We start from the raw sequence: 5,835 nt of genomic DNA on the forward strand, positions 1-5,835 counted from the left end.
TTTAATGTTTTGTTTTGAGACATGTGTGGCGTTTGGTAGAAGCGAAAGTGGTACTAACTTAGTTAAGTTCAAATACAGAAGCACTAAATACAAAACGTAGAAAATTTAACAAAACTTACCAAAACTTACCAAAACTACAATAGCAAAACAAACACAAAAAAGAACCGCTTTTCGTATTTAAATATAAATTATGTTGAAGACTTAGAAATTTTCTTGTAATTACCAACGATTTTATTTTGTTTATATACAGCATTGAAACTTCCTCTCTACTCTGTTTACGCTTTGACTATCCACAAATAATATAAAAATTTGTATTAAAATAAATTAACTATCGAGCGGATTTGTGCCGACCGTTAGCTAAACTTCTTTCATAAACACAATTTAGACAATTTAGACACAAGAAGAAGAGAAGTGCCAGAAAATAGATTTAGAATAGACAATGAAAAAATATTTCTTATGATTTAAAGGTTTTTGATGCTTAAAATATACAATTTGATTGAAAAGTTTTTTCAGATATTAAAATTTTAAACTGACGTTAAAAACGCAATAAATTTCGCCAATAGAAAAGTCAAGAGAATCGAAATAAAAAACATTTCTTATTCTGTTATAAACTTACCACATAGTATATTTAAATACTTTTATCACTTTTTTTCTCATTTCTTTTTAGACTGATGTTATACATGAATTGCGACCGAGATCAATGGATGGCGTGGTTGACTCTGGAGTTTCATTAAATGGTGATACTACTGGCTCCAGTCCAGATAACAGTGAGCACATGCAAAATCAACAGGTAAACTCATCCATAATTGCATTTTTTCTTAACATTATTTTTATTTATTCGAAACTCAGTTGAAACTATAAAAACATTGCGTTTTATATACTTTTTTCCAAACGAATTGGAACGATCAATAAAAATCAAAGATAAAAACTAAAGTAAAACAAAAAACGTTTCATTTAAAATCAATCAAAGATACATTACATATCAAGTCAAGTGCAAAAAAGATATATAATTAAAACAGTTTTTCAGTAAAATGTAATAAAAATTTATGTACAATTTTATGCTGTTACGCGTAGATGAACGTACAGATAACCACGTCAGCGATGGGCAAATTATGGCCCATAGAGTAATGTGTTTAGTCGAAGAAGTAACGGAGATTTATCATTAAAATGATATACATTTTATTTAGCTACGATCCCAACATAAAATCCATATCATTTTAATGTTAACAAATGTTAAAAAAATGTTATTTATAAAATAGTTTAAGTTTAATGAATCTTTCAAGTTATAAAAGAATGCAAAGGTACTCACAAAACCTTTTAATCTTTAGCAAATCTAATTTGCTTAAATTTCAGTAAGTAATTGGGTGTGCGACTTGTTTGAGTTGTAATTGGTTAAATCAGATTTTATGTTATATTATTATACAATGTGGCTATGGTATAGTGCCTTATAGATCTAAAGTACCCGCTACTTGCACTTACAATAACTCAAAAAGTCCTATCTCTTGAGTTACATTTCATAATATATATAACATTATATATATTATATTTTTAATATAATAATATTTTTCTGTGCTCCGAAGTAATACTTCATCTTGAAATATTGTGTATCTATCTAAGAGTTTCTTCCCTTTATACACTAGTGCAGAACAGTTCCTAAGCACATACCACCCGATCTCCTTCTTCTCCGTACAAACCTGCAGGTTCCATCGGAAATAAATCTCAGTTTATTTAGATAGTAGTGCAACTCACAGTGTCCTGTTTCAAATCCTGTTTAATGCTCTAATTGTTTAGGTTGTAGATCCCTATAAATGATTTAGAATGTAAACCTGGTAAGTTGTTCCACTATGATCTACCTAATTTGTTGTCTTTTTCTGCTCTAAAAAGTAGCGAAGTGTTGCCTCTTCCACAAAAGGGAAGAGGCCTAGATGCAAGGATCCCGTTGCTTACTTTGCAAGTAAGCATCACCTATGAGCTCTATGGTTCCCTCAATTTGTTTTAATTTTAGAGATATTTATCTTTCGTTTAACTTTCACAACTTTAGTTAATATACTAGTTAATTTTTTTTAACAAAAGCATTTATTAATCATTGAATTACGGAATCATATATTAGAATCAATTTAACTGCTTTGCGAACTTTGGTAAAAATACATTTAGTACCGATATTTTAAACATGAATAAATCTTAAAAGGAAACTATCCAGAATACTTAAATCAAAGTTTTTTTGGAGTTTTAGTTTGATCTCAAACACCAATTTATATATATATGTTTATATATATATACCTTGCGATCAAAAAAGAACGAGGGTCTATAAATTTGACATGCCCACCAAACAACAATTGAACGAATGGTGCTAATTTTTGATCCATTATAAATCGCCACACGAAAATTTTTCGACTTCTTTATATACCACAAACAAAAACTAATCGTACGATATGCGTTAAACTTTGACAGAATGTGTATAATAGTGTTGCCAGCGTGAAAATAAAAAAATTTACCGATTGGATAAGCGCGGGAATTCAAAAAAATTAAAATACTAAATTTTCATTACATTCTTTATATAATTTCTTTCGTTATCAATTAAGTCGTATGAACTAAGAGGTTCCTGACATTTGCTAAGGAGGCCCACAAAAAGTGAAACATTTTGAATAAATAATATAGTACAAATAGTAACATCAAGTGATTTACCTTGGTTCAGATAAAACTACTTAAATACCTATGTTCAAGTTTCAATGTTTGAAAGTCTATTACAATCTTCAAGAAACCTCTAATACTTCTATGTATATTCTATATATGACAAGAGTAGAATACGACAGCGGTGCCTACTTTTAGACCCAATAGTATATTCATCTTAAATTACTATACCTATATGTCTCATTATACAACTCAATTAAAAAAGAAATATATATATTATATATCTTTGCGGAAAAAAAATATTTACCGGAAACAGGGAAGTTGCTCTAATTTGCATCTTAAATAACTTATTATGCCTAATAAACTTCCTATATCCACCTTTTAAATTTGTTATATACTTAATATATTTTTTTTTTTGTCGCAAAATCATGCATACACGTACGTTAATTTTATGCACTCCTCTTATCACAAACTATTTCCTGCCAATTTTTAAAAGCGTAAACTGATTTATTATGTCCACCAACGACTATTTTTTATTTATTTATTTATTTTTTGGAAATAACGAAAAATATTTATTTTTAAAGTAATGTTTTTATAAACGTTTTTCTAATCCGCAAATCTGTTCGCAACCAGTTCATCCTGGTAGATGAAAGTTGTTCATTGACATTGGTGCGAAATTGCAGCTTACTTAATAACAAGGTGGACTGCAAATTGCTCTTGCATATAATCAACATAATCTGCATTATTGCATTTATCGAACGAGTCTGTCATCTGCCACCTAAACTAGCTTTGGTTCATTCACTGGGAGTGGTTATATTTTATAATGCATTTGTTATATATAATATATGGAAATAAAATATATTTTTATTTTAATTTTAGTTACTTAATATCTGACTAACTTGTTTTAATTTTTATTTTTTAGGATACGGAAGCACGTCGCCTTAAACGTGGTCATGTACTCACCGAACTTTTAGAAACAGAAAGAATCTACGTCAGTGAAATGAGTTCAATACTTAAGGTAAATTTAAACTAATTGTATATATTATATAATTACATTCTTATTAAGAAATATTTTTTAATAAATTATTACAATGATACAATATACTAAATAAGTCATCATATACTAAATACGTAATATGGAATATAGGTACATCTTACTTTAATTTGGTCTAAGAATCGTACTAAGTTTAATAAAATAATCATGCTTTAAGTCTATCTTTAAGTCTTTTTGAATTGAGAACGACAAAGCCGTGATTTATTTTCTTGGCTAAATTTCTAGATTCAATTTAAAATTTTATAAGTTGTCTTTTGTTCTTATATTATCCGACCAAAGTGTGCATACCATTTATATGAACGTGGTACTTCTCCACTATCTACAAATACCATTTCTTAACATCTATAGTGCCAAAATCGGGTAAAATATTACAACAATTTAAAATTATGGACACATAAAAATCATAGACATGTTTACAGAAAAAGTTTCTGCACCGCCGGTCCCCGGACCACTATCATAGAGATCGCACATATAGCTCCATCGATTCGTTATATATTGTATTTTCGTATTTACGAATATTATTTTTTTGAGAATATATTTTCCGGTTCTTATAAAATATATTTCATATTTTTCGGTCCGCTATTTGTTGCATCTTAAGAAACACTGTTATAGACATTATAGTTATAAATAAAACTGAAGAACGCAGTGAGTGTTCTTTTCAAATATCGGTGGCTCATATAAATATTATAAGTTCTTCAACATAAAGTATTTAACTTGCTTAATTTAATCACATTTACTTTTTTAATTAAACCTTTTTAGTTTATTAGTTAGCAATTTCAAGATCGATCAGATCTAAACTAGACGAGAAACATATAACAAATAGCTAATATATATTTTGTTGTTGCATTATTGTTTTTCTTTTCCGAAATTGATTATACCTATGTTGTAATGTCGATTAAAACATCATAATTCTTATTAACCAATATATGATTGGTATGTAGACGCGGCAATTCTTCTTATAGAACTAAGATCGGCGCACTTCAGATCGAGAACTATCGAACATTATACAATAATTCATATAACATATGTAGGGTATTAATAATAAAATGTTGAAAATGTCTTTAACAATAAGTAAAGAGCATTATTAAATTTATTAGTATTGAGGTTATAAGAGAGACTTATATATATTAAAAATTTCAAAAACACCAGTTCAAAAATTTACCAGAGGTATCAAAAAGTTTCTATCATTTCTCTACGTCTGTTTAAGTTGGGTTATGATCTACTTTAACTAGTCTTAGAACTAGTTATATCTACCCATTACTTGAAACCCGTGTAAAGCTTATGTGCATATATTTTGAAAATATAAAAAAAAGTATTAATAGAACAGAACACTCTCCACTTGTTAACACAATTATTAATCCAAATCAAATGGAATAATATTTAAAGTAAATATAAAAACATGAAAAAAAACTATATTGTAACTCAACTAAGCCTAGTGGGGTTCACTTTATATAATTAGCAATTCCCAATGATTGAGTAAAGAGTTCAAATGAACGGCATAGAATAGGGGCGAACCATAATTAAAATGTAAAATGAATGAGTAGGAAGTGTAGAATAGCCATGACCATGAAGCATGAAGTAAATATGAAAAATATTTTCAAATCATATGAGAATGGTCAGTAAACTTTGGTATTCTTGTATTTCATATATCAAACAGAATGGTGAAACGGTAATACTGCAGATCTAAAATTTGTAATCGCTGCCAAACTACATAATCAAGATAACGTGCATTTTTTTCGGAAAAAAATATAAAGGCATCAAATATATTCAATTGTTAGGTGCAGTGGGTAAGTAGTTGGAAACACTTGAATGCCTACGTTTCTGCAACAATTAGTGCATTAAACCTCATCATTTATTTTCTAATAAAGTGCCAAGTAATTTTCAGTTTTAATTTTGATATAATAAACTCTTTACTTGGTTAAATCGCTTCCATAAGTGGAAATTAAAAACATTTCTCGTTTAGTTGCTGTGGCTGATACAACAAAAAATTACTTCTCTAATAATTATTGAAAAGTTATAAAATTTATAGTTTAAAGTGTCAATATGCGTTACGGAGGCTATGATTTACGCAAAGCCTCAAAGTCGCAATCGGTTTCCTCGGGTTCCTTTCGTCGCAAGAAATTACAAAATACTACCGCGAATCTCATAGG

This window comes from Teleopsis dalmanni, chromosome 2, assembly GCF_002237135.1.
Source record: "Teleopsis dalmanni isolate 2A chromosome 2, ASM223713v2, whole genome shotgun sequence".
NCBI lineage: Eukaryota > Metazoa > Arthropoda > Insecta > Diptera > Diopsidae > Teleopsis > Teleopsis dalmanni.